This window comes from Anneissia japonica, unplaced genomic scaffold (genome assembly GCF_011630105.1).
Source record: "Anneissia japonica isolate Jap-2015-1 unplaced genomic scaffold, ASM1163010v1 scaffold4929_len162294_cov128, whole genome shotgun sequence".
Classification (NCBI taxonomy): domain Eukaryota; kingdom Metazoa; phylum Echinodermata; class Crinoidea; order Comatulida; family Comatulidae; genus Anneissia; species Anneissia japonica.
The window spans coordinates 121,401-126,995 of record NW_022721921.1 but is presented as its reverse complement, the minus strand read 5'-3'; the positions used below and the strand labels follow the sequence as shown (position 1 = coordinate 126,995).

The window sequence follows — 5,595 nt, the reverse complement described above, 5'->3', positions numbered from 1 at the left end:
TAGTACCTCAATATCTCAACATAATATTGTATTTTTATTATTTACATTATTAATTACACAAGCGATTACTATCCCAGCACCATCAGGCAGATTTCCACATACCTTTACATCAACATATTTACTTGGGCAATTCCTTTTCGTAAGCTTTTTATCTTAGATTTTAAGCTACTGTTTTTTAAAATTTTGTACAGTATCTGCATGTACATTTACAATATTATTATTACTTCCATTGGTGACTCTCTAAAGCTTTCAGTGCACCTCCAATTTCCTCTTTGGTGTAAACACTTGCAGGCCTTTCAGTCTGTTTTTTTCTGAAAATAAATATAAAATTACTGTATTAAAATTGTTTTAAAAGGTATGAAATACATATAATTTAACTACTGCATGGTATTTTTTGTATTGGATTCAACAGAACAGAACTATAAAATTAAGTTACGACCCCATCACACGATTACACCTAGCCTAGGCAGGCCTACATTTATCTGCCTTTAAATTAACACACACAAAAAAAAATACAGTACATATATAAATATGGCTACCTGCAGTATTTATTAATCTAGGTTTGTGAAAATAAATTTCCAGGCATCAATAAAAAACATAACATACACAAAAGTGGGTATGAAAACTGAAGTCAATCAAAGAAATAGGGGTCCTACCAAAATTATTAATACTACAGGTCCATGTTTTAGCCCATATTAGGCAAAATTAAAAAAAATACAGGGTACCTTTTTTTAACAGACGGTACGGAACCCGTCTGTTTCTCTCAGCTAGGCCCCTGTAGGTTGCTGTCACCCGCTCATGCTGAAGCAGCGACTACGCACCGTTTACAAGCCCAGGCCATCGCTAGGAAGGCTATTTCATTTGGTGTTAAGCCTATGCAGTTGAAGTAGTGGTACCACGTATTACTAGGCCTAGTAGGCCCATGTACAGTTTGGACCACCACATGCAATCATTTTATCCTCTGACTTCTGTTTGCATACATAGTGCATTTTGCGTTTCTATTATCGATCTCTGCGTCGTTGACGCAGAAATCTAAATCGTCCATACTGTATTCGTATTTTCATGGACCTGGTATTTTCAACAGTTTAATGTGTGTGTGTGTGTGTGTCTCTCAATCGATCGCGGAGAACCAGGCAGCAGAACGAAAGCCCAATGCGCATGCCCAGAAAGGCGATAACGTAAGAAATAACGGTACCGAGCTTATCTTTTCATAGTTTATTCCGATAAATATACCCCTGTCTTATCTTGTCGGAAAAGATGATAGATCAAAGGGCAATACTACGTTGTATGTCCTTCTTATTAATAGGTCCATGGTTTGGTCCACACCAACTGCTTTATTTTTATCTAATCCTATTAAAATATCTGTAACTTCTTCCTCTGTTGTACCATGAAGAAATAAAGAATTTGGATGGGTATTAGGTAAGTATACCATGTGGTTTTCAATAGGCCTACCGTTGATATCTTTGTCAAAAGTCTTGCCAATTGAAACGAAGTAATTATTAAAACAATTATGTCTGACTAGTAAATTTATATATATTACCACTTTCAGACTGGACTTCCAAATGACTAGGTAATTTCATTTCCTTTTTTCCTCTGCTTAAAATGTAATTGACAATTTCCCATGTTTTATTCATATTACCACAATGGTTTTCAAATTGTTCTGAAAAAAAAAATATCTGAATTATAATTACTCTTCATCACTTTTGAAAATAATTTATGTTTAAATTTTATTGACTTTTATTATTTGAGAATTAATCCATGGCTTGTAAAATTTATTTTTTGGGTTAAAACTTTTAGTGATAAATGGAGCATGCTTGTTGCATACATCTAAGACTAGATTAAGGAATGCCATGTATGCCGAATTTACGTCTGACCAACCAAATACCTCAGACCAGTTAATAGATCTTAGTCTTCACTAAAGCATTGAGCATTTAAATTTTAATAATTCCTAAATATAATTTTATCAGTCCGTTGAAAATAAGTATGCGTATTTTCCAATATGCAGAAAATGGCCAAATGGTCTGAAATATCTAATTCTATAGTTCCAAATGTAGCAAATCTGGTATAATTATCTGTATATATGTGATCTATAATTGTGCTTGATTTATTTGTGATACGTGTTGATACAGTGATAAGTTGCATAAAATTGAAACACAATAAACTGCCATTAAGTCTAATAATATCACTTGAATAGATATTATTCACATTAATATTAAATTCTCCAATCAGAATTCGTCCGGTACAATTTTGTTTAATATTACATAATAATTGATAACTCGAGACTTTCAATTAATTCATCAAGATTTGTATTCGGTTGTCTATAAATTATTCCAACTACAAGTGATTTATTCCTACCCATATCCACTTCCAACCATAATGATTCAGAATGACATATATTATAATTAATGACCTTATAGTTCAGTGATTCATGTATATAAGTGCCGACTCCCCCACCTCTTTATTCTACCCGACAATTAATTTCTAATGAATAGTTATTTAACTTGTATAAATCTTTATTTAAAACTTGCCAAACTTCAGAAAGTGCTATAATCTTTAACTTACTCTGAGCTAATGTTTCATAAAATGATTACAATCACCATTTATTTCATTGTCCACATTCGATGTTTGTCACCATGCTTAAAAAAATATTCTAGATGAATTTAGATCATTTTTTGTAGATCCTCCTCTGTATTTATGGCAATCAACGGCGACCCTTGTTGTTTGCGTACATAAATACGGCCACTGTATGTCCACAAATAAATATATCTGTTGTCTTTACGTCTAACATTTGCTTTTCCCATAAGGTTACGTTTCCTTTGTGTCAAGTTTTCGTTGATATATGTGATTTCTGTCAGGATATCCAAGTGACTCTGATGTGGTGTTACTAAGTTTCCTTCTACCTTTATATATTTTATCTCGTTTCTTCCTGCTGTTAAATTTTACAATTATTGGTCTGTTCAGTTCTTCACGGTTTCCTACTCTGTGAGTTACTTCAATATCTCTAGCATTTATACTCACATTAATTTAATTGCTTTAGAACTGCTAATACTATTTCGTCCGTGTTTTGGTTTGCGATTTGTGGTATGTCTTGAATCTCAAGATTTTCTCTTCTACTATACTGATTTTGCTCATCTAGATCTCGTCTTCTAGATCTAGATTTCATATACTCTTTTCTTCAATTCGTCATTATCTGCCTTTAGAACTTTGTTATCTCGCTCACTATCTTTCATTTTCCCACACATTTCTTCGACCAGTGAATTGAAATAATTCATAGACTCTGACATGGATTTCTGAAAATCCTTAATTTCCTTCATATTTTCCAAAAGACTTAATAGATTCTTAACTTTGTCTATAATATCATTAAGCTGCACTTGCATTGCAGCCTCCGGTGCAGGCTCCTCCACCTGTTTTCCTCTAGGCATGTTTGGTTAGGTATGTATTGGTTAACACCTGAGTGACTGGCCTGTGTTGTGTGTGGTTGCAATTCTGAGCCTGCTGTCCTTCACAGCATCAAAATAAAATCTACAAAATTCGTTCTTCAGAATGACCATCAAGTACCACTTATACGACAGGTACTCATAAAAATGAATCAATAACACACAAAATTGAAAGTGAAAAGTAGATAAAAATGTAAGAAATAAGATACTTTTCAGGACCTAAATTATTATGAAACATGATAGAAACAACATCGCCCTTAATCTGCCTTTGTGAATCTTTGGGATACCGTCAAGTAAAGTAAAGTTAAAAATTTAAGAAGTTCAATAGTAAAATAGGCATAATTTATACGTATTATTTTCATACGTATGTTGGTCCGATAACATGGAGTAGAGTCTACTCCATGTACTCAGTAGACCTTTTTATACTGTTGCGTTGAATAGCAGTGTAGCTCGATCATTAGGGACTTAAGTCTCGTTTCAAACTATTTAATGCTTCCTTTCCTTGGGCGCTATGTTGGATGGGTGCAGTTTTGTGGACCTTACTATGTTCGTGACCTTAGCTCTTAACAGGTCACCCTGAGCTTTTGGGACTAATTTGCAAGCCATTTCTGTAGAAACGCATCTCTTCTATGGGCTTCTTTTTTTGCGTCTACTACTGCAAAATTAGGGCCATTAGCCAATAGGCTGGTTTCATCCTTCGATTAGTTCACCACCCACCTTTTGAGTTGTTGTCCAGTCAAGTGTACACTCTCCTCTGTGTCTCGTGTTCACCTGTCTAGCCATACCTTAAATTGTCCTGATGTCTTATTCGTGTTGGTTTGTATTCTGTCTCCTGGGCTCTGTGTAGGTGTTCACGATTACAATTTCTGTCTTTTTCATCGTGTATTCGTAAACGTAAAAACTATTTTATCGTTTTCCTATAATTATGACCCAGTTTGATTTGGTTTGTAAAAATTTTTTTTTCTGGGTACGATAAATCGTTATCAAGTTCGTGCAAGTGAGAAAACTTTTCATATATTTTAACTTTTTATCGTTGATCGTTATTTATTATACATATATAGTGTAAACAGGCCTTTATTCTGGTTAGTAGAATAATACACTTAAAGTTCTCAATGGAGTGACCGGGAAGGTTAAAATGAGTGCTAACTGGGAAGCCTGGGCTTTTGTCTCTGATTTAATTTTTGTGATTGTTGATCCTAAGTCTGAAGTTGGTGCCGGTTTCCCCTACATAATTACCATGGCAACAAATATATTTGTAAGTGTATTATTCTAGGCTCTAACTATAGATCGTCCAATGACAGACGTTGTGCCGAAATAAAATGGATAATCAGGCTTAAATCCCACACCAACGGCCTTAACAAAGACCTTGGCTTTGCCACCGATTACACATTTACTAACATCCAATAGGCCTTATTTATCATGTATATGCATATGATTGAACGTCTCGAATATTTCGTTTTTTTCATTTCTCATATTTTCACTCGTGCGTTTTAATCACATAATAGGTCTTATTACAATTTTTATCATGCATATGCATATGATTGGAATATTTCGCCTTTTCCATTTCTCCTATTTTTACACGTGCTCTTCATATGCCTGCTGTATATATATTTATATATACATATGGATTGTATTATTAATATTATTGAATATGTCATTTATTTTGTCAGTTATCTATTTATCATGTTTAGACCCTAGACTGTACCACCAGATTATTACATTATTTATCTTGTATTTAACATCCTAAGATTGGGCTACTTGATACCTAGTTTTACTCATTTCACTCTATTTTATAACTTTGTATTATTTTTTTATTTATCACTTATAGTTCTGTGATTGGACTAACAATACAGTTCAATTTTTTTTCTGTGTATTTCATTCATTTGTATGGGCCACTATGTTTAGCTCTCTACTTTCATTATTTACTCTCATAGACATCAACAGTGCCATGTATAAACTATTTGTTATTTTAGATATGCACCCTTTATTATTATGTTAATGTGACACGATGATCTGTCTAAGCTATTTGATTATGTCTTCACTTACACGCTGAAAAAGGTTGTAGGAACAACCGAAATATACGTGAAACTTATAATAAATATTTTTGTGTTCCTTAAGTCTACCTTCGATGTCTGTATTTTAATTTACTATCGTCTCC

At 33.5% G+C, this 5,595-nt stretch overlaps 1 long non-coding RNA gene across 1 annotated transcript; it reads right to left on the bottom strand.

Moving 5' to 3' along the window:
* Positions 1-177: 177 nt before the first annotated feature.
* Positions 178-1,103, bottom strand: LOC117111757. Its single transcript, XR_004445912.1, has 2 exons — positions 726-1,103; positions 178-311 (listed from the first exon to the last, which is right to left on the bottom strand). It is a non-coding gene; the product is annotated as an uncharacterized LOC117111757 (long non-coding RNA).
* Between the last annotated feature and the right edge of the window lie 4,492 nt (positions 1,104-5,595).